The sequence below is a fragment of the Aythya fuligula genome, chromosome 4 (assembly GCF_009819795.1).
Source record: "Aythya fuligula isolate bAytFul2 chromosome 4, bAytFul2.pri, whole genome shotgun sequence".
Classification (NCBI taxonomy): domain Eukaryota; kingdom Metazoa; phylum Chordata; class Aves; order Anseriformes; family Anatidae; genus Aythya; species Aythya fuligula.
The window spans coordinates 60266649-60291084 of record NC_045562.1 but is presented as its reverse complement, the minus strand read 5'-3'; the positions used below and the strand labels follow the sequence as shown (position 1 = coordinate 60291084).

General features: G+C 35.1%; 1 long non-coding RNA gene across 1 annotated transcript; it reads left to right on the top strand.

The window, feature by feature from the left end:
• The first annotated feature begins 6394 nt into the window (after positions 1-6394).
• LOC116489277 lies at positions 6395-11268 on the top strand. The gene is made up of 3 exons (XR_004253260.1): positions 6395-6575; positions 9499-9599; positions 10994-11268. It is a non-coding gene; the product is annotated as an uncharacterized LOC116489277 (long non-coding RNA).
• Positions 11269-24436: the final 13168 nt, after the last annotated feature.

Here is a 24436-nt window from a genome sequence, read left to right as displayed (position 1 = left end):
GGCATCCTATCCTGAATTTTTTCAACAGTTGTGCAATATGTTACTTTAAGAGATCTGAAACCTCTGCCTAAGTGGCTGGGTAGGTAAAATATTTTTCTGCTCTCAGCAATATTTTCTGACAGTTAGAACTTGGTGTTCACATCCTCAGATTAATAATGATTCTGTGCAATAAAAGTAATAAGCTTAAATCCTTATCAATATCCTCAGAGAATTTGAAGATATATCTTTAAGAAAACCAAGAGAAAACAGAAGATGGAAGTGGAAGCTGTTTTGTACCTTCTATGAGTATTTGTTTTAAAGTGAACCTAGATAGACATATGAGGAGCGTAGCTTGCACTTCGCTTTCACTTGAGGATCATCAGAGCTCTGATCCACCCAGAGAATTAAAATATTTTCCCTTTTGTGGATGACCCTTTTCGTGAGTAGGTCAGTCAGCCACGTAACTGAGCTCAGTAACTTTCTGTGGGTCATTAAGTATGGATATAGCCCATAATGATTATCTAGATTATTTCTTTTCTAAGTCTAATGATCTGTGAGATGAAAAGTATGGAGTTCATGCTAGGAGAAGGAAAATTCTATGGAGTGATTGGCCTTTACAATGAAAAAGACTTTTTTACTTAGAGTTTACATTGCTGAGGAATTTTAGGTAATGTGACTAAGAAAAACATTGTGTCAAACAAAAGTCAAGAGATGCTTTGTGGATTGAATGTTAAAAGTACAAGAAAAACAAAGCTTCTTTAAAGTAGTAAGGTCTTCATCCTAAAATTACTAAGACAGCTCAGCATTTGAGGAAATTGTGTAGATCAGCAAATTCTAGTTCCCTTGGAGGGAAATTTGTTTGGGAAAATGTTTGGGTTATGTTTGGGGAAATTAGTACTTTCATCTTTGTATTAAATATCTACTAGGGTACAGCCACTGATCTTAAGTTATGGACTTTTTGGTGTTGGATCACATTAGAAGTAATGTTACTGAAGAGGTGTAATTCTCATACAGTATTTATTGTAATATTTCAAAAGTTCCTTTATATCTGTTAGAAAATTGGTAGGAAGAATGCAAATTCCTACTTATTTGTAGGTATGATTGCTGACATATTAATTATGAAATAATTGTTAAGCCAGCAAGCATTCACAATTTATCTAAATTCTGAAGAAAATTATAAAATTCTTTGTAAATAGCCCCCTCCCCCATTGGACATGGATTAAGGCATCTAAGGTATCATTCAGCTGAAATTAAATGGAAAACTAAAAGTAGTCCCTGTGGTAGTGCATTCCTATTTCATAGGGGGGAAAAAAAAAAAAAAAGACAGTGTTAGAAAGTTCCTGAAATTGCTTCATTTTATTCAGCTTGGAGCAAAAATTGAGTGAAAACCTTGGCATGTTCATAATGGAAAATTAAAGAAACTATCTCAGCTGTGTCCAAGGAAAGGGGGGAAAAGACTATGAAATCCAGAACTACTTGGATGAATAATGCTCTCAGAAAGGCTGCAGAGAATGGGAAAATAACAGACTGAATATCAGAGAGAGATATACTTTAGGGGCTTGGAGAGGAAAAACTTCAAGGATTCAAGATATTTAGACCATCCAAAATATATTTAAAGTACTGCTAAGAGTTTTTTTTGACACATGCATAAGAGAAAAAAGAGAAAAAAAAAAAGGATATGTAATAGAAAGGACAGACTGTGCCACTATCATTCTTGGATATTCTAGAAAAGATGAAGTATAGTATTACTAAGCTGTATGTATTTCCATGAAGCATTTGCTATGGTGCTACACAGGAAATTCATAGTTAAATCACCAGTGTACTTGACATATAAAACAAGTACAAAAAATTTTGGGACAACCTATTTTCACAGATTACCTTGGCAGAAAAAGCAGCAGAATTCAACTAAAATACAGTCTGACAAGTTTTGTGGAATTGATATAGAAAAGAATTTGAGATGAGTTGGTTGTGCCTGAAGATTAGAACAGCAGGAATAAATAAAATAAAATACAAAATACAAATGAATAATTAATTTAGGTTTTGACTTGGCCACTGGAGTTCCACATCCTTTTGAAGGGAAACTGTATTCTGGAATCATATTCTTCAAGGCAACCAATTTTAGTGAGAATAGTACTGTTAAAGACTAAAATGGAAAACTGCACCTATGATCAGGGAATCTATCAGTGGAAGAGGATACATGAAAAGTACCTCTCTATACATATGATATTAGTACGAATCATGATATGAGTGTAAGAAAGGCCTATGTGGTTTGTTACATACATAATGGAAGGTAATCCAAACAGGTCAATTGGGGTTGTACAATTGTGATATCATAGAGTGGCCTTACAGGTAGAGGAAGATCTACTTGTATTTATTTATTTATTTATTTATTTATTTATTCTCTCAGATATTTTATGAAAGTGAACATGGAAGGAATATAGGAGTAGATTTTATCTGGCATTCTTGAATTCTGTATAGTGTGATCTTTGGGTTTGCTATAACAACTTCTGAATTGTGTCATCACAGCTGAGAAACAGACTTAGGAACTGCTGGGAGTCTTTTATTAGTTGTTTCTTTCTAAGTAAATTCAAATTGAAAAGATGAAGAAGGAGAGGACCAAAAAGATTTTTTTTTCCTTTTCAAAAGAGGGGTGTGTGTGTGAATTAAAATCTATAGGCCTGTGTCTATGAAAAGTTTAAGCACTGACACACAATAAATATGTACCTTTACAGTTTCAAAGGAACAGGCACAGAAAGTCAATAAAACTCCAGCACTCGGTAAAATTTATTTCATAACACGTTGGACTAGCAGTATCCATCCAGTCTATGTAGACTATATAGGATAATTTAATCTTGAATTCTTATAGTTAAACTCAATTTCTTTCCTCACTTTTTGGAATTGTGGTGCTATGCTTATAATATAGGCTATAATATAATATTATAATATAGGCTATATAATATAATATATAGGCTATCATATACAAAATACTGAGAATGATAAAGAGTGCAACCTCTTCTTCAAAGACCAGACACCCCAGCTGAATTATGTTATATTTATTCACAGTTTGGGTGCCAGACTTTCTGTCATGTCACCTGAACCCTGACCTAGAATGACCAAATACTAGTCATGCAAGAAAGTCTTTTATCATGCCAGTTTCTTCAGTCCTTTGAAAAAATGTTGTCAATTATGTCATTTAAATATGTTGGGCATGGTGAATAATTGCCTGCTAAGACCAGTCTCTAAGGTGAGAAATAGTCATCCCTGAACTGAAAAGACAGAAAATGAGAATCCCAGTCCCAATCTCCTTTAATTTATAATTTATTTATTTTTTATTTTTTTCCCCCTCTTGCCTCCAGAAGGGCTTTCAGCTACATTGTCAGAACATGCACACTTCTTGTAATGAAAGGTCACTGATTAATTCACTCTGCAACACAGTGCTTTGTGAACTTTTCAGATGTAAATTCTGTTGTTACGCTTGTTGGAGAACATGTAACTGGAAAACATAAGCCTGTTCTAACCTCAATGCAAACCATCAATGCAAAAGGACAAAAAAGAATGATTCTTTCAAGAAGCATCACTAATTAGGTGAGTGAAATTAATCAGCAAGGGCCTGATCTACAAAGTTACTTTGCTTGTAACATGCTGAAGAGCTTCTACTCAGTGGTTCTCAGTGAATGATGTTTTTCTAAGTACAGGAATTGCATTTCCTGTTCACAATCAGGATTATTTTGATTTTATGAAAGGAAAACAAAGAAAAAAAGGAAGAAAAAGCTTTGTCAATGAAAAATAACAAGTGCAACTTTAACATATTTTATAGCAGTTGGCTTCTACGGCCTTTTTTTTTTTTTTTTGGTTGGTTTGTTTTGTTCTTCATTTTGTTTTGATTTGTTTTGGGGCAGAGTAAAGCAGTAATTATTTGCATTTAAAGCTGCAATATGTTGAAAAAATATATTGTCATGGCATTTGTTGAACTTTCAATTCTGGACAGATGCATTATGTTTTTTTTTTTTTTTGTGTGGATTGTATCACATTAGACCCAAGAGTTTTTAAGCTTTCAGTCTAACGTAGTTCCTGTTTTCTGACTTCTCCATCACATTCTGGATACAGACTGTTGGTGTAAAGCCACAACAGGGACATTTTAGTTGCTAGTAAAAGATAAGTGCTAAATGAAGCATATTTCAAGAAAATCACCAAAACTACTATTTTTTTTCCTTAGATGGCACAAGAAATAAAGATAACCTAGATAAAGGAGTAAAACAAATTTATGTGATTTCCTTCCTCAGTTTCCTTGCATCTCACTATCCTACAGCATTTGGGTAAGAGTCATTTCTGAATTCACATCATTTTTTCTGAATCTCAGCTTTTCTATGCCTCTGATTCTCTCCTTTTTGAATGTCTTTTATCTTTGTGATCACGGACATTCCATTTCTTTTATATAGTTTCTTCCAAGTAAAGTCTACTGCAAAGAAAGTCTACCTAGAGTCCAGTTATGACTAGGTTTTTGTCCATGTTTAGGTAACTAAAAAGAAAATTCAAAAATGATTTATCTTAGAAGTTTCATTTCTCACTTCTCAGTTGAAGTCTAATCACATGATGATGGTCTTTAATACCAGGCAGACACACAAATGCTGTGCTCAAACACTTTTTGCCAAGGGTTATATGTAGGATTAATAGTACAAAAATTTGTTCTTTCACAGTACAAATTTGTAGAGACAATTCTCTGGACAGAATTCAAATGCTGTATGAATTGTACAGTTTAACTAATCTGACACATATGGTGTCTCTTCTGCTTCTCTGTACCACATTAAACAGAACTTACACACATGCAGGAGTTCTTTTTGATCACGTGAAAATTTCTTTTGAGAACATTGTGATGAGCAAATTCTGCCTCAGTGATCAGGATCTGATCCTACACACCTGATCCATTATGGAAAAGAAAGGTGTAATTAACAAAGAAATAAGGCTGTTATTATATATATATATGTTTTGGCTTGTAGTAGATGACTACACACACAAGACTAACAGTGTAAAACTTATGAATGCACAACTGAATCTCTTCTGACACGGTTTAATATGGTTCCTTATAAACAGTAAAACAACTAATGGCTGAGTGATTTAATTAGTTTGAATTATTATTATTATTATTAATAATAATAATGAACACTATACAATTACTATCCTGTAAAACCAATGATGATTATTCATGAAATTAACATGACTTTTTATTACCTCCTTTAGGGGTAACTATGTCACCATTTTTTCATAAAAGAAATTACAAAGGCTAGAGAAGCTGTCTTAGAATATAAATAAGTAGCAAGAAGAAATGGTCTTGTATCTTCTGGATCCTTATTGTATACTTCAAAAATGCAAAGACATTCTACATGTGTGAAGTGGGATTTTGAAAAAATAATGAGATAAAAGTTAGATTTAGGGCAGATAGTTCAATGTTTTTCATTGGTCAAGATAAGTTGAAATATAACTTTGGTTCATGATGTTTTTTTTCCCATTAAATTTGTGAATTTAAGAGGTGAGAGAGGTCTGTGACACAGGATAGAATAAAGGATTTCAGAATAACACAGCAATTTACTATTTCAGGGCATAGTTTTTATTGGCCAAAAATGATGGAATCTGATAAGTAATGGACCATATGATGGACATAAAAAGCAGTTACAACATCAGCTTCTTTCATGTGATGTTCCAAACAAACCAACACATCTTAACTACACCATTGCCCTGGGACACTGAGGTAAGGGTGAACTTTTGACTTCTGGGAACAAAAAGGATTGAGAGAAAGAAAGTGGTGATTATTTTTAGAATAGAATACTATTCTGTATGTTAAATTGTTACACCTAAAATCTCAGAAATTAGAAGTTCATTCCAGTTTATAAATATGTAACTAGGTAATCTACATGAGAGTAGGCAGGAATCCCTCACTTCTGTTTTTATGCTGCTGGCCAGCTTGCTTCATTCTGTGTTGGAGGAATCTTTACTTCAGACATTATTCTGTTATGTTCCGTTGACTTCAAAATATGTCTTTAAAAACCGCAATGTAATATCCAGCACCTGCAAAATATTGTGAAGTATTAGGAACAGTTGTAATGAAAACTGACTGCAAGCGTCATAACAACAGGTGACATTATTCATAACCTACAGTTATAACAAGCTTATGATGTAAACTCAGTGATCATAGATGAAATAAGCCAGCTACAAATGTGAAAATATCCTGAACTTTAGAAGTAATACAACCAAATATAATAAATCTTGTCTGAAAATGTAATAAGGCTTTTAACTGAAATGTAATAAAATCTATCAACAGCTGCAATGTATATGGAACATATTATATAGCTTTACTATGAATTATACCCCCTGCTGGTTATGGACTCCACAATGTCATGCTTTGTCTTCTTCCAGAAAATCAAGTGCTACGGGACTAAGTGTTTTCCAATTTATATCAAGTATGACAGTGTGTTAATACAAAAATGTTGAGGGTGAAAATGAAATTTTGAATCCAGATGTGCTCCTTCGTCATCCTGCTAGCATAAGAGAAAGGATGTGGTCTACCACATGTGGCTCAAACACTTCCTCATCTAGACAAGGTAGGAACCAAAATGGATGTTCTGGGTAACTAATCTGTTCCTCTGTTGCTAGCAATATAAATCCTTACACAAAGAGAGAAAGAATTTTGATGAGTGACATAGCAGGGGGAAAGTTCAGTCTTCCTGATCTTTATGTGTCTCTCTTTTTTAGCTTCTGAAATTTCATGTGAGGATAATATATATCATTTAAAAAGTGGATTTGTGGCTTCTTTCTGGAGTTCTATCCCAACAAATGAACAGGAAGGACCGATGTGATGTGGCTGACTTGTTGCTATCTGTGATAATCTTTCCCACTTTCTACAGTTCCAGAAACAGCAAAAACCCAGTGCTGTAACTCAGGAGAAACCTAGAAGGTTCTATGTTAAAACATCAAAAGGAAGATTTTGACTGATGTTTCTCTGTGTGCTGATTTCTCTGTCACCTGATCTTCACTTGTGCTAACTCATTTGCTATGGAGGACTTACCTCTGGATGTCTGTGAAGACTTTATACTGGTCCATTCCAAACCTGAACATTTCCGTTGAGGATGCAATGAAACTATATACACTAGAAACTATATACACTATATATTTTCAAAATATGTTTATGTTGTGCTGTATCAGGCCATGACACTCTCCCTGATTTGCAGTGATTTCTGTCACTTTGTGTATGGACACAAATATGGTGTCATATGCAAACAAAATACTATGCTGTTTCCTGACTCTTCCAGCAGCATACAGGTCACTGCAATACACAAGTCTAATGAGGTTATCTCTTAAAAGCAAGTTATTGGAGAGCAATTTTGGTAGAACTTAATGGTAGATTAATCTTGCATATCCTAAGAATGAACTAGTACCTGCAATATTTATCTGTCAAGGTTGTTCCAAAGAACATTGCTGCAGCTCTGTAAGCACAGAGGGAGAACTTCTGCAGCAAACCATATAGACAAGATAATTACAGGCATTTCTGTACATATAATAAAATGCTTACCTAAGCATCGGACCTCAATAGATAGAATTTGAAATTAGGAAAATAAAATAAAATTATGTTAAGTTACTATACAGAAAAAAATTACTATTAAGAAATTTACAAAACAGAAAATGAAAGAAAATGAAGAAAACTCATTTGTTTTGTGGTTTTAAAGTTAAATATTATCGTGACAACAAAAGATGATAAAACATTTTAAGTTGGTTTACATTTTTTAAGTTGACAGTGCCCTTTACAGGCTTTCATTACCATAGGTCTTGCTTTCATTTGAAAATCCATCTGGATTTAATAACCATTTTAAATTTTATTGTATTTTGATTTCCAATTTGGAGTCGTGGAAGACAAATGACTGCTTTACTAAATTAAGCCCATGTCTATTTATTTCACAAATGGTATTCCAAAATAACTCTAAATCATATGTGAGAGAGTCAGATACAGTGTGCTGGTTATTTGTATTCTACTTTCAGTATCCTATATTCTATCAGTAAAACTATTTGGATTAACTTTGCAATAGTAATCCACTGTATTCAGGAGCAATGACATACTTTAAAGAGTGCTGAACACAGGTGGGAAAAGGGGGCTGACTCTAGTGATGAGCTGATACAAAATATTCCCTCCTGAAACAGAACAGGAGCTCCAAAGGCACTGCAATTCCAGGAATTCATTTATTTTATTCCCACCTGAAGAAACAGAAAAAGCACAGCTGCACCGCAGCATGAAGCACACCAGAAGTTCAGGGGCTTCCTCCTGAGATGTTGCTCTTTCCTAGCCCTCTCTGGGGAGGTGTAGCTACTCACCACTCTTGACTCTGAGCAGACATGAAACATACTGGATTGCTGAATGAAATGCACAGCACCGACATTTCAAACTTTCTTTGTGCCAGAAAATGGAACACCTGCACTGGACAATAGGAAAAGGATGATTAGACTCAAGCAGATTTATCAATTTTTAAGTAAGTCATTTTCCTCCAGAGCCTACAAATGAAGTTCACTAAGGTGTAAATGAAAGACTATTGCAGGGAGAATCTCCCTAAACCCTAAGTGTATGTAATGACTTAGTTATACTAGTCAACATATGTTAACAGTCTGTTTTTTTTTTTTTCCTTTTTTTTCTTTTTTTTTTTTTCCCATGAATGTGTTTTTTTTTTTGTTTGTTTGTTTGTTTGATTGATTGATTTGTTGGTTTTAATGAGGTGAAAATATGACAGAATTTGAAAACTCTCACCACTTAGAGTTCTTCCTAAAGATAAATGACACATATACATCTAAAAGAGTAATTATGAAAATTTCCTTACACCAGAATTTCTGTATCTACTCCCAATAGTAATGGTTGAATGGTTGAACTGTTCAATGTTTAAGTTTAAAACAGAAATCCCCAAACACAACAACAAATGCCTTGAAAATGAAATCTGATTATTATACTTGTCAAAAAGTAACATCTAAAATGTAAATTTTACCTCACAAGTGAGATATTATAAAGTCAATCTAATGATGAATTGTAGTAGTAAGTATAGAGTTTTACTAACTTAACTGACATTTGCTGGAGACCAATTTCAGCGCAACATGCCAGTCCATTAAGTTCATCTATTTTTTAAGGTTACAATGTCTGGATGTCTGTGGCATGGTGATAATATGAAATTCTACAATATAGGAAAATCATTTTTTACACATTTCAGTTTGTTTGCTCTGGCGGTGACTTTCATAATATACCTGGGTATGCTTTTCTGCCATTAACAATTCTTTATATTTATATTTATGTATATGTATATACATACATAAATATATGTATATGTATGCATATATGTATATGTAAATATGCACAGCAATCCCTATACACCACTGCACATATATCCAAGTATATTTGCTTGTTGTTGCTATGGCAGGATATTACTAATATCTGAGAAACCAAAAAAATACCAGCAGAGGGCTCACAAGCTACTTTATTTTTGATGTCAACAGCTGTCTAAACCAATGAGTGCTGAGAATTACACCTTTCCTGGAATCTAGTCTCCAGTGTTTTTAATCTTTCTGTGGAGGCATCAGGGTGTCCAGATATCAAGGTGAGGGTGTATTATCCCTTCTTTTTACATCAGAATCTCATTTCAGTATTACTGTCATTCTTCTGCTGAGTAAAACTGTTTGCAGACAGCTCAGAGAGTTTACTTTTCTGTTGAAAGGCAATTGCAGCCTTCAGTCTAGATGTGTTTGAAGTTTAATACACTTAACACACAATTATAGCCTATAAGCCATATGTGCATGCATACAAGTTGGTGGGCACCTACTTAGAATATATTCCTGTAATCTATTCAGAGAAGGATATGCACGAGTTGCCTAAACTAAATAACCTTATTAAAAGAGGTATTCAGATTATACACCATGTCCCCTTTTATGAACTGTGTATGTAAATTACTGACCAGATCAACCTTCTCCACACAAAAAAACCAGTTCTGACCACGGTGTCCTTCCATGGCAGAAAGCTTGTTGCTCCTCTAAATCCCTCTCAGAGATTCCTGTCTAGAAGTAGCCTGGCATAGCAAAAATGCAAACAATAGAGTGTGTTGACTATGTGCTGAAAAGTAGGAACAAGGAAGACTGTATGCAAGGGAATGACACTTATAAAAATAAAGACCTTAGTTGGTAGCTTTGAGAGAGAAAAAGGAAGAAAAAAGAATCTGAAATCAGAAAGACCGACAGAACTGACAGTATGTATGCACAGATCAATGGTAATCGTAAAACCTTTTCTGTAGGGCATAACGTGGGAAAGTTTGAATGATTCATCTTCACTGGTTGAAAACTAGCTTCATATTATCTCCAGTCCCTTTATTTCCTCCCCATAACCACCAATATCCCTCCCTCAGTAGCTCTTATTCTCCTTTCCTTCTTGGTTTTATTCTTTCCTTGTGATCTCTACCGAAGCTGGCTTTGCTCTTAAACCTCCCTTTGATTTCTCTGCTTCTCTAATTCCTTCCCTTTCCTCTTTGTTTTCATTCCCTTTGCTTGATGCCAGAGCCTGTATTTTCAATTCTTCCCACCCTTGTGCTCTCTCCCCTCTCAGTGCTCTCCACCTGACTAATCCCCAGTACTGGCTCCTGACCAAAAACACTACTTCCACTTCTGTTCTCATGCTGTCAAACACATCTGGAATAAACTCACTTCCTCTGCTTAAAGATAATTCTTTTATCTGAGATCATATGAAGATTTTTACTTCTCTGGAATGAAATCTTAGGCTGCAAATTGCCTATTGCTTCTCTCTACCTTATAGTTCATATAGTTCACCCTCAAAACTTCTGCCTTTGGCACCTCTGTCTCCTTCCAAAACTCCCTCCTACAATTTTCCCACCTCGTCCCTCAGCCACTGCACCATCCTGAATCCCTGCTTTATGTGGCCACATTTGATCTTTAACTTGAGGACCCATGCCTGAGCTGCCTGACACTTTTTTCCCCTTTATGACAGTTGCAGAGCATCCTCCAGAAGGCAGGATGTCACCACACCCCCAGATCACCAAGCAAACTACATTGGACAAAAGAGGAGCTCATTTGAATTATGTGAAGAGAAGAGAGTGGTCATTTCTGTGATCATCTCACCTTCTTGTGGAAAATCTCTAAAAAATTTGAGCATGCAGCCTCCTTCAATACCACTGCTGAATTCTGCTTTTGAATCACTGGGCTGAATCCAGTGACCAGATATTCTGCAAACCCAAGTAACAAAGAGATGTGGATATTAACCCAAGAGTGACATTTATCTTCATTAGCACTTTCAGTTGGTTTTATTAACTACTAAGAATAAATAATTCCCTATAATTTTCTTATACAAATATATAGAAATATTCCTATTCAGTTATCTTTGAACATTCAGTTTCCATCTGCTTTTCTTTTACAGAAGACATAACAAGAAGTCTCTTAAAACTTCCTTTTATTAAGAGTATGTAACTGAAACCACTTCAAAGCAAGAGTCAGGAAAATATAAACTAGATGTTGACTATTGACTATAATTTCCTTTGAATTGAAAAACTTGTTATACATGTTAAATGGACAGTATTCAACCCTAACATCTAACTCCTTTCTTCTTTTTTTTTTTTTTTTTTTTTTTCACTCTTATCGGACATTCCTTGGTTTCCACAGATGCTTTGGTTTACAAGGTGATAATTTTCACAAGAATGAAATATGTGAGGCTGATTTTCTAAATGTCTATAACATTTGCAGGCATAAGACTTCGGTACTGTGGATTGCTGCTACATACCTATTTTACACCTGTCAAGGAAAATAAAAGCATTGATCCACGGAAGAAAAATATTTGATTGGGAGGAAAAACATTGAATATATTTCCAACATAACAGTACTTTGAGCCAAGGACTATCTTTCTGCATAAGCTTAAATAGGGGATATATTTATTTCCTTTCCTCCAGAAGTGACTTTATCATTAGTCTAAATTTTGCCCAGTGCTTATTACACCTAATTTTTCCATGAGGACTTTGTCTAGCTTGTGTTCATGTTCTGTGACAGTAAATTTCTGAATGTGATTCTGGCTGCAATGGTGATCTTCATTAACAGTACTTTGGTAGTGTTTATTTAAAAGTGTCAGTTGTAAATAGAAAAGAGAAAGCATTGGATCCAAGGGACAGAAAGATTCTTCTCTAAATTTGGTACATGAAAACCTTGACCAGGACTGCTTTGCTGCAGACACCATTCAGCAATCAATTGCTTTTAGCCATGTTGTGACACACGTGCACTTTTAGCAACCAAGTATTACACCAAAAATCCACTTGGCATATGCAAGAGGGATACATAAGCTAGTAAAGGAGGATGTACAAAAAGTGATGTAAAAGAAAGCAGTATAAAAGCTGCAACACATGGTCTGCATTAGATGACACTGAATAGCGGTGGTGTGTGATAGTAATTTGCTTGTCTGATCCCTTAGATTAATTTCTTAATCCTTTGCCTTTGTTTCAGACAGATCTTGTGTTCTCTGGAGCTCAGTTTGTTAAATGTGTCCTGTCTTGATTCAGTCAGTTATTTAAGATAATGACAAATATAAGCACACAGTCATGAAGAAGTCAGTTCAAAACTATAGTTTCTTTGCATATACCACCTCACAGCTGAGTTGGTTAGCCCACTCTACTTCCAATATCACCTACGATACCAGCCCTTTGCTTTTTAGGTCCACCAGAAGTGCTAAAGCACATTCTCGTCACATTGATACTCCTACATCTACTCCCATTGATTTGACAGATCAAAATTCCAAGGATAAACATCAGTGTACGTAAGAATGGAAATTGGAGAAGGAAATAAAATTGGATAGAGGAGACTAACATGCATGGGACATGTCAATGGTCAGTGACAAATTTACCAGAGGGTGTTCTTTTTCTTCCTTTTGCATTATTTCTGCTTGTTGTGGTATGTCTTCTGTGTCACTTGGCTGGAAGGCATCCATAGCCCTGGGCAGCTTCTTGTCAATGTAAGTGATCCAGCTCCATAGTCATCAAGTGATAAGCAGTAAAGTTTTTTAAGACTACCTTAAAACACTTTCAGAGTCCTTCAGAGTCCACACTTCTGTAAAGTACTTCTCTGTATATAAAATTAATGTTACTATATATAAATGGTATCCTTGGGAATTGAATTTTGTTTGTTCATAGGTGTATTAGAAACTGTTTTACTAGTGAATAAGAAAATATGACTGAAGCAATAATAATAGTCCAATTTTTTCAGAGCTATAGGTGTTTGTTTGTTTGTTTGTTTGTTTGTTTTTTTTTCAGTGCCATCTGTACACGTCTCAAGATGACATCACTAAATATCTTCCATCATCTTTTGCAGTAGTAATATTTTTAACCTTTGTGTCACCAGGCTTGTTACTTTTCTTTAAGGGAAGAAATCACATTTAAATTAGTAATCTATTTTACAGAGAGTTCAGCAGCTGAAAAATAATGGAAGCAGTGCAATAAAGTAGAAAGACCTTGTTTCAGAAGTAGCTGAATTCAGACTTTATATTGAATGCAGCCATATTCATCACTTCCTTTGTAAATTAAACTATGTAATGGTCACCTCATGACTCCTTTCAAATATCATATGTGATTTTTGCATCTTGGAAATTACCACCAGTAGCACTGGGATAACAGTACAAGTCTGTAATTTAAGAGGCAAAGTTCAATTAAATCTGTTTCATTCAATTAAATCTTTCAATTAAACTTTTGTGTTTTGACACCTGACACTAACTGAATGTTTTTATCAACCTTATTGTCAGCACAAAAGCTTGGAATGATTTTGTTTAGAGCCTGACGTCTGTAGATGGATAGCAAAAGAAGATTTTGAGATCAAGATAATTATGAGCAGGGTTCTGTGTCACTTATTTTTATGTCTATCACTTTGACAAAAAAAAAAAAATACTGCTTGTTTAGTTAATTGGAAAGTATTAGTGCTCTTTATCCTGCTTTTGAATCTGGAATGAATAATGAGAAATACAAAACGACCTATTTTTCATGTCAGCTGAGCTTATGAAAAACATGTAGTATCTATGAATATAATTCTCCAAGAATACTGTTGATTAGTGTGATTTAATTAAAAATTTCATTATTTGCCAAGCAGCTTATCAATGCAATCCCAGTTATTTTTCCCTCATATTTAAAAGTCTGTTACAATTAATTTCAGTTTTGTTGGTGAATTTGTATCACTGTTTGGGATTTGTATAATTTGTGAAAAGTATTTTGCCATCCCTCCTTTTCTTCTCTACAAGCATTCCCTCCTGCAATCTCAGCTAATCTGCAAACATTCCAGAGTTTTAGTATTTCCTCTTACTTGTCTGGGTATCACACTTGTGTAGGGTGTAACTAAAGCTGATCCTAAGATACATGGATATCTTAGATATGATTACAATTGAAATATTACTATTTGCTGCTTGTAGGCAATACCTATGGGTACAAGAATATTTAAAATATCCTTCTGGCCTAGAGCAGAGATTCGTCTATCTCAATGCTCTGTCTCTAGTCATAGCAGTAGGCAGCTCTAGTTGGGAAGAGCATGAGCCTGGCTGCTCTCTGTGGGTCACTGTTTCCCTCCTTCTCCAGCATCCATTGGTTTAAAAGACATGCTGGAACATAGAGAATACTTGCAATTTGTTTTAGTGTCTCCCTTTGTTGTTGATTCGATTTGAACATGATGACTTGAACTCCTTCCACAACCTGCAGTGGAAGTAACTTCTGCATGTTCACCTCTGGCTGCACAAGGAAGTACTTTCCTCTACTTAAGTTAATCTGTTAGTTTAAGTGACTGCCCTTCACTTCTAGTACTACAGACTTCAATGAAAAGCAGTTTCACATTTGCCATATTCACCAGTCATTTAGTGGCTGATGACATTATGATGCTGAGGTTGGAAATTACAGTAGCATACCTTCCTCACTATGAAGTATCCATACTGCATGGTGTGGCTTGGATCAGGAGCCAGAATAAGAGCATCCGTGCTAGAGCCTAAAATTCAGGACCAAGGGGTTTTAGGGACTTATTCCTTCCAGAGATTGAGTAACATGAAGGAAATGCTGTGTCAGGCTGCATTGCATGGAGGTAGGCTACACAACCGAAACCTAACTGTGTGGTTAGAATGCCCATATAGCCTCCAAAGACTTGGTTTCATACTGAAATAAACTGAAACAAAATATGAAAAGAACTTTATTTCTTTCCTCTTCCATTTATGCCATGAAAGAAGAAAAGTGCCTCACAAGCTGGTAATTGACTGGAATTTGTTAAGAGAATAGGATAAAGTTAAAAATCCCTGAATATGCTTCATTTCACACTATTCAAAAATAATCTGGGATCAAAGTGCATGAGAAAAAAATTGAATGGCAAGAAATGCTTTTATCTGTTGCTTTCACCACCCATACTGTCTACCTAATTTTGGGTTCTGGCTCTGAACCCTCTTCACCCAGCCAAGGAGGGGTAGAGGGGAAATAAGGACCTTTTCCTCTTTGTACAGTGGTGCAAGGGCAGCACACAATAGCAGTGCTTGGGCTCCCTTCAGTGTGGGGAGCTTGGAAACCAATCATCCCTGTATTCATTGATGTTCAGGGAAAGCTGAGCCCACAGCACTGACAGCCCCACTTCACTGGGGAAGTGGGACCAGCAGAAAGCTCCCAATGCCATCAGAGAGACACGTGCAAAATGCTCAGGGCCTCTCCCCACACCTGGGGGACAGTGTGGGACAGGGTGACTGGGCCTGCCCAAGGCACTGTCTCTCCAGCACTCCTCCTGGGGCTGTGTCTCCTCACCACCCGCTAGCCAGAACTTGCAGATAAATGGCACAATCTACTCTTCCTTTCATCTTTAGGACTTTAACAGCATTATGCAAATCCCAGCTATGTCCCTAGCAACCCTGTCCAAAGGCAATTTTGTATGCCTTTTTTTTTTTTTTTTTTTTTTTTTTTTTTTTTTTTTACCGTGACAGATTTCATCCCCAAAGAGATGAGTCCAGTAGAGGACAGAAGTGAAGGCTGCTGGAGTACAGTGTGTCTGGTTTTGAATGCAATGAGTCAATGGCTGCAGCCTAAGGCACTGGTGTGATTTTGTTTAAACAAACATAAGCCAATTAAAAATACAAAGAGATTCAAGGAAAAGATGCTCTTAGCTGAAAGCCTCATGGGAGAATAATTTAAAGAACAGATCAATAGCAGTGAGAGAGATTTGTTCCCATAAGACCAAAAGCCAGCATGTAACAAATCTCAGGAAAGGCATTTATAGGATTGTATTTTGTGAGTGACTGTGGCATAAAAGAATAGTGCTTTAACATAATTATAGTTAAATATTTACACAGTCTTAGCTGTTTCAAGGAAAGCAAATATCCTTGCGTAGATAATTTTCTTCTATTCAATATATCATTGAAAACGCTTGCTGTGCATAGCTTTATTGTGAACATAATAATTATATAAATGCGTCTTCAAGGAAAAGGGTGGTTTAGAATGCTATCTTAGAAAAAATCACACAATTTTTGCTATTACCTACAGATTAAAATATTCTCTCCCTCATTTTCCAGGTCACAGCTTTTGACTTCTAACCTCTTTCTCACTCACGAACACAAAATCCTTAAAAATTTCCACAAAGAAAAAAAAAGGCTTGAAATTATTTACCTAATATTTTTAAACCCTAACTAGTGTTCAAAATTTTGGGATCTTCCAAAATTCATGTAGAAACATTATAGGGTATCCTGACTACCTTACTTTTTATACACCCAACTCGGGTGTACTAGTTAAGAGAGTATGCCCCTAGATTTCAAATGCTTTAAGTGGAGAAGGGAAAATCACAGGGCAAAAATAATATTTGTGTGCTTGTGTGTTCTCCAAAGGATGTTTTAAAACAGCAATTCATTTCAGGTGTTACTATTCGTCCCTTGGAGAAATTTCTCTTCTGCACAATCAAATATTTAGGGAAAATAGAGGGAAAGATGTCCTATGCTGGATCCTTACAGTTCGTTATATCAAATTTGCTCTGTGGAAATCCTTTTTCCACAGGAAAAGGTTTTCTCTCAGACATGGGAAATCTTGAGAGATTGTTTCTGAGCTATAACATTCATACATTTTGCATAGCAGAACAGGGTATCTTTGAAGAAAATACTTTTTTTTTTTTTTTTTTTTTTTTTTTTGAGAGTGTTTCTCAGCAGGGGAGGCTGTTTCTGTGGTAAGATGACTTAGAAAAAGGCAGACCATTGGTTTATGTCTGTTTAGGTCCACTGGTTTACTCCAAGTTCATAAAATCAAAGGTAAATATCAGTTTATATCTGCTGAAGAAATGACCCATTTCCTTAAACTTCTCAGAGGGTAGAATGGGATAAAGATTAGTAATGCAGTGTAGCTGTGATAGGAAAAGCCCAATAACTTTACTGCATTTTTGTGTTTACCAGAACCATAGGGGTTCCAGGAGGCATGTTTCTACTGTGCACATGATTAAGTTACCTCACAGGTTACGTAAGATCTTAATGACATGATTTGAAATCCATCTCATTTATCCCACTCCTGAAGACACCAAATTAACTATGTAGTAACAAGTCCCTTTTTATGATTTCCAGTGTTAGTAGCTACTAAGATGCCATGCTAGCAGGAATTGTTTACAGTTAATTGTATTTCACTCCATCAGCAAGCTTGGACTTGAGGGTGCAACCTGATGTCAGGAGATGAATTTTACAGTGCTTCTGCCAGGTGCTGGCATCAATGCCCCAGAGCATTTTGTGTCTAGCAAGCTTTAATATATGAATACAATGTGGTATTCATATACAATGAAGTATATACATACTTCACATGCATAAGTGAGTTTCTTAAATGCAACATGCATCGTAAAACACAAAGAACACATTTTTTCACTTCCTTTGAAGCACTCACTGGAAGATCTAAGCATAAGTTTTTAATGAAAGCTAAGAATGTAGCTTTACTTCAGGTGTTTTCTGCTTATCTTGCAGATTATTGATGTTTGTGGTCAGGACTTCTCTAATGGCTCGTGACACAGGTGCAAATGTCATTAGGAAAAGTTTCTAGTTGAGAATGAGAGCATAAAAAGTTTTCAGTCTCCACATTTAACCACCTAAGGACAAAGAGAGGGAAAATAAATAAAACAAGCACCTCCACATAAAATACACTATTCCATTTGCTGAAATAAGTGCTGGAACCAGGAAAAAATAAGAATAATGAATTAGAAATATTTTTTAGCTTTGTAAAATGTACATGATGTTACAAAACTAAGAAAGTAAAATTTAACTGAATGATAGAATGATAGAAATTTAACTAAGACATAAAATGTTATAGAAGAGGTTTTCTTCATACAGAATACATTATCATTACAGAAAGGGTGTGCTTTTCCAAGATCTTCTTTCTAAGCCTGAAGGAAACCAACTGAACCATTGTCCTTTGATCAGACACAAATGAGACCACACATTTATGCCACATTTAAGCCACTGGACTGCCTTTGACTTTGGCTTATAACAAGAAAGAGCAAGTGTCCCTTAGGAAACAAACAAACAAACAAACAAAAAACAAGCTTTCCAGTTTCACAATTAATAGGTCAAACCTGAACATTAACAATACTCATTAGAAGAAGATTCAAAAAATGTAAATAAAAAATTGGAACAAAGGATGGGATTTGTAGTACACTCCTTCTTAAAACATAAATATAATATACAACTTAGAACAACAACAGCAAAAAACAAACAAACAATAAAAACAGTGAAACTAAAATAGATTGCTCAGTACCAGAGTGTTAACCCATTATGATTCTTCTGGTTCTAAAATACTAATATTCAAATTTCTATACATAGCAAGGCTTTTTATAAAGAAAGGTACTCTAAATTATTTTCAAGTATTAACATTATCTGCTATGTTGTATTCTTGAATATCTTACTAAGAGAAAATGTTACTGACAGTGGTGTGTTTTATAGAAGAGTTCTATAAGATGATTAATCATCTAAATATTTGCTGTAAATAGGGAGTTTATATCCATATTTGAATATTCTTATTTGACAGTTGCAACAATTATTTTAATAATTGAATTGATAAAAAACTGACACATAAATGGCTGAAATTTCTTTATCTTATGTTCCCATTGCCTTTAGTCTTCACTTCGGTCAAAAATAAAGGGATAAAGTAATTGTCTCAGTAATTGTGTAATGTGATCTTCAGAGAATGATTGGGCCTTGTTTTTGTTTAGAGAAAAGATTTGGCAACATAAAGATTCAGTTACTTTCATGGGCCACTGAAAATTATTTCACAAAACTGATGTATTTTGTGGTCCGTGTGTTGATCTTTCTGAGTCTCATTTCTTCAGGCTTGGAAATAATGACAATGTTAAATATGTTAATATTCTTACATGCAACGTTAACTGATATTTCTAGAATGTATAGAATACACTCTTGATGGCAGGAGGGAGTGACTGGATAAGTAGCAAAAATTACCTACATTTTAAATGCACAAAAATGCCTGAGTGTGAGAAAAAATAATGGAACGGCGAACTAAGAAAATAAATACTACCTTTGCATATCTTTAATACATAACACAAAAGAGGTAAAGGTGGTTTGATTTTTCATTTGCAGTTTATTTTTCAGTTACATTCAGGACGTACTGGAAATGTCTGTAGGGAATGTACATGGGTGAGTACCTCTTCCTGAAGCGTTTCTTCCTGAAGCACCAACCCAAATCAAGACAAAATACTGTTGTCCCCATTGCTACACCTCACCTATTTTGGGGCTTGGAAAGCCCTCCACAGTCCTCTCCACAGTGACATTTCTCTTTCTTCATTTGGATATTAATATACTGTGAATATTGTTCCATATATTTTCCCACATTTCTTGTTTGCTAAAGGTTAAAGGCATGGTCTCTTGGAGAAAGTTATGACTTCCCTATACATTCATGTGGATAGGTAAATTAAAAATTCATTGGGCTACTTCAGTTCTTTGTTTTCTTCCAAGGAATGACAACCTAAGAGGAGGCAACCTGAAGAGCAAACATCCAGGAAGAAAAACAACAAAGTATTCTGTTTGTATGATAGACTTCCCTATTTCAGCATTATAGAGATGTAACTGCTAAAATGAAATCTGGCATTGTTTTTCTCATGGCTGAGTGAGTCGCAGACCCTGGGGAGAATGTATTAGAGTTCTCATCTTGTAACTTAACTTCTTTTGTTATTCTGCATAAATGCTGTCACCCAGGTAAAGCTGGATTGTTTCTTCCATGGTAAATTCTCTCCCACACAACCCTTTGACCTTCAGGCAGTGAGAGCAGTAGGGCTTCTCATCTCATGATTTAACTGAAGAAAATAACTACTTGAAGAGGAAGTGCTTTGGAATAAACAATTCCTCTGAATTAGAAATCTAAACTACTTTTTACCACAAACTGTGACTCCAGGGAATATTTCCCTAGAATTAACAAAAAATACAACATTTGAAGAACTGAGGTGCTTAATCATGGGAAGAATTTAAGCTTAAATTTGAATACAGCTGGGACAATTGCTTAATTATGAGTAGAATTCTGATAAATGCAAAAGCAGCATGTGTTTTGTCAACAGACATTAGAATGAAATACGAGCTTATATTGGCTCTCCAATTCATCGATATTAAAAAGCCCAAGATATTTTCAAAGTGCTGAAAGCTCTGAAGTAATTGTCCTTAAGAATGCAAGTATGGAAAAAATGTGATCATTTCATCATTAAATATCCTATAAGAGAGTGTTTTTGATGACTCTTGTTCTTATAGTTCTTACCTCTGCTAAGAGGTTGAGGTCATTTTGGGGGGCAAAAATCCCTCTATAACACTCCCTCAAATCTTTTTTTTTCAGCTCCTGTGAAGAGGAAAAAAAAATAATAAAATACTGATACTCACTGTGGAGGTATGTTTTCCTTAAAATCTCCCCAGAAAAGACCAATGCATAATAATTCACTGTGTTATCAATCTGCTAATTTGATCTGATTATCTCCTGTATTAATTTGGTGATTTAATCATTCAAACTATCGGTATATTGATTCAATTTAAATTGAGACCTTAATTTAATTATTCAATTATTCCAGTTTTAATTAGCAGAGTAAAACTGTAGAGTATTAGCACAGTAATTGTACTATATTTGGTCACCTTTGCTGAAGTGTGTGTCTGACATACATTTTTTTTAGAAATCCATAAAAAGGCAAAGAATATTTTTATTTCAACATACTGTGTTGGCAGAAAACATATGAAGGGACTTGCAATCAGGAAAATTTGCAAGCCTTTTTGAGTGTAATTGTATAATTGTATGTTCAAATTTAAATGCCTTACTCTATAAAATGCTTTTTTTTTTTTTTTTTTTTTTTTTTTTTTTTTTTTAGGAGATGCATGGAAAATATGTTTCAAGCATATGCACATATAACTATAGAGAAAGAAATCAAACATAGCTTATTCTGTGGAAAGTTAGAGAGTAATGAAATATTTTAGTGCTATAGTAAACCTATGCTTTGCAGATCCCCAGCTTTTGTAGTCAAAATTCCAATATGTTTCGCTCCAATTATGAATTAGAATATATGGAATGTTCCTTTAAGGCATATAACTCTAAGGACAATAATGGTGTTGACTCCTGCTTGTCTACCTGACTAAATGCTTCCAGTATTTTCTTTTCTGTTCTTACATGTCGTGACTCATCAGAAATAATTCAAATACTTTAAGTAGCTAACTTAGAAAACAAAGAATTTGTGCATTATCTACATTACAACCATGACCACACTGCCTTCTGTTTCACAATTCCAAACTTTATGTTTTGACCCTTGAGTTTATCAGCAGTTTTAAAGGTAATGAAAATAGAAAGACACTTCATAGAGTAGTTGAGAAGTACAAGCATGTACTTGTGTTCTTACATTTATTATGTAAAAAGTCAAATTAAGGATTTTGTATCTGACCAGAATATGGGATGACCATACACTTCTGACCACTCTGCCATTCTCTTCCCACATAAAACTACTCTTTATTTGTCTGTGGCTGCTGCTTGGTCAGTCCCATACATGTAAAATTTACTGATGGCAGGATGTGGATAAGGCCCTGGTGTGCCTAGCAGAAGTCATCTTCAGTACCAGGACTGTCAGTCCAATGCAGAGAACTGTAGAATAAAGTACCCCTGACATACTGTATGTTTGTTGTTGTTGTTGTTGTTACAGTGTAGGCAAAAACTGTGAGGGAAATGAATGAAAGTGACCAGAAATCCAAGGGAGTAAGCAAGTTGTAATAAAACTTGCTATTCCTTTGCTAGCTATTAGAGAGACCTGAATTTCTATAGCTTTTACAGTATTTTAAAGTTATTTTCTTGAGGTGTAACTCTTTCCTCTTCAGCTTCCATAAAGTACAAACCATCAATTTCCAAAGAGTTTAAGCAAATGAAAACTCAGTTCTGATTTTCAGGAAGAAAAAAATTCCTTATTATATAAACAGGAATACAGAAAGCACTGTACAGTTGCTTTAGAAGGCCCAGGAGAATGTGTGACTAAGGCCTTTAATATTATTAATTTTTAAATATCATAACTGGTGACATTTCTTTTAAGTCATAGATCAGAAGTAAAATCTATAGAATTTGGAATCTTATTCAGAAACTTATAAAACAATCAGAATTTTTTTCCCTTTCCCCTTCCCCTTCCCCTTCCCCTTCCCCTTCCCCTTCCCCTTCCCCTTCCCCTTCCCCTTCCCCTTCCCCTTCCCCTTCCCCTTCCCCTTCCCCTTCCCCTTTTCCTTTTCCTTTTCCTTTTCCTTTTCCTTTCTTTTCCTCTGTTTTGAATAAATATCCCTCAAAAAAAATCACAAAACCTGACTTATGTATTGACTAGACTACATCAAATACAGTCCATCCTGGCGATAGTTAAAATCCTGGATACATCATTTGAAGGCTGAGTTACTGCAAACAGTGTTGTTTTGGAAAAGGGACAATTAATTTGGATCATCCATGGGTGGTGACTATTGCCATTGCTCCACAGTTTGGATTTACAAGCAGCAACGGTCAAACATTTCACACTCTTCATCGCAGAAATGAACCGTGTAGGGGACTCAATGGTCTAAAACCTAGTACAAGCCTACATTTCTCTATCTGTCAAAAGATTTCAGAAGTAATTCAATGTTACAGCTCCCTGGAGTGAGAGTCTCCTTGTCCATCTCATTTTCCTGACTGAGCGCTTTAAACATTCTCTGAGGAAAAAACCGTTGTAGTCTTGTTTCCAAAGCATGATAGTAAAGAAGGGAAGTGTGAAGCCATTTAGAGTCCTTCTTCCCCATTGTCATATTTTATCACTACTCATGTGTTATGCTCATGAGCAATTCCTGATTGCAGGCCTCAGGGTTTGTATTATTCCGAGATGCTGTCTGGTGCTCCTCTGAAATATCTCTGGATTTCAGAAATCAGATATGTTAGAATTTGATCATCAAATATTTTAAATAAATTGAACAACAACAACAACAACAACAACAACAACAACAACAACAACAACAAAACACTTCAGAAATGTTAAGTTTAATGGCAGACTACACTGCAGAGTTGGGACAGGATTTTTCTGAGGAAAGATATATGAAATCAATGGCATTGCCTGGTCCCACATACACAGCTGAAATAAGAATCTAATTTTTAAGGTGTTACACTGTGGAGACCAGAATCTGTTGATTCTTGCTATATAGATCCAGGTTGTGCAAGTGGATCATTGCCTCAAATAATAGATTTGGCCCTGTTTCTTTTTGAAGTAGAGAATCAGTAACATTCAAGTTGACTAATATGAGAGGTCCATAACTATTTATATTTTTTTGTCTGTTCCAGAATTATGCTGACAATTAGAAATTGGTACCGAAGATAGTATTTAAGATTTTTAGCTAGACCTTTTGGTCATTTCCATATTGGGGTTTTCTTTAAATAAGCATGAAATCTGCTTTTTAAGTAAATCTGTAGCTGAAAAATGGGTTGGAAAAGGACTTTTTAAAATTCTGTCCATATGTTTTCACTGTTTTGACTGTAGCAAGTTTCATTTGTTTGCTTATTGTGAATAAGGAAAGAATGTAAAAGTAGGTTTTCATGTGCGACAATTTGTGCATACATCACCATATGAAAATTTTAAAGTTTAAGTAAACTATCCTCTTCAACTGAGGAAGCTTAATTTTGTGACATGTAGGGATGTCAGCTTGCTCAGCTGAAAGATTTTTGCAAATTTTTCCCTGCTCTGCTTAAGATGACCTTCGTGTCTGTTTTCTTTTTGTTCAGGTTATTTTGAATATTGCCTTGAAACATAGCCAATGGGAAATCAGGTTGTGCAGTGCAAAATGCACTCAAACTGATTATTGTAAGAAATACCAAATGTAAGATACAAGGGGCTGTGATTCAAAGGAGCTTATGATCACTTTTCTCTATGCTGTTATTACAGACTTCTTCCTGTCTGATTTGCATTTTGATGAATC